Genomic DNA, 272 nt, shown 5'->3' with positions numbered 1-272 from the left:
GGGGGAGGGGGCGGGCCCGCCTCTCCAGCCCGCCTCTCCCTCCGCAAAGTAACTACCGAAACTACTAATAATAGTTAGAAACCAAAAATAGAATTCTTTTTTTTTTTTTTTCTCTTTTTTCAAAAACTCCATCTTCTGAAAATAGCCAGTTGCAATCCAGCGAGTTCAACCACTCCCCTCGGCTTGTCCAAACCCCACTGCCCCAAGGGCTGGGACCGTCCCTGTCCCTGTCCCCGCTCCTGCCCCAGGGAAATCACCGCCGGCCACAACAT

The sequence above is a fragment of the Pterocles gutturalis genome, unplaced genomic scaffold, assembly GCF_000699245.1.
Source record: "Pterocles gutturalis isolate BGI_N339 unplaced genomic scaffold, ASM69924v1 scaffold852, whole genome shotgun sequence".
Lineage (NCBI taxonomy): Eukaryota > Metazoa > Chordata > Aves > Pterocliformes > Pteroclidae > Pterocles > Pterocles gutturalis.
The sequence above is the reverse complement of the archived record's forward strand: the minus strand, read 5'-3'. Positions refer to the sequence as shown.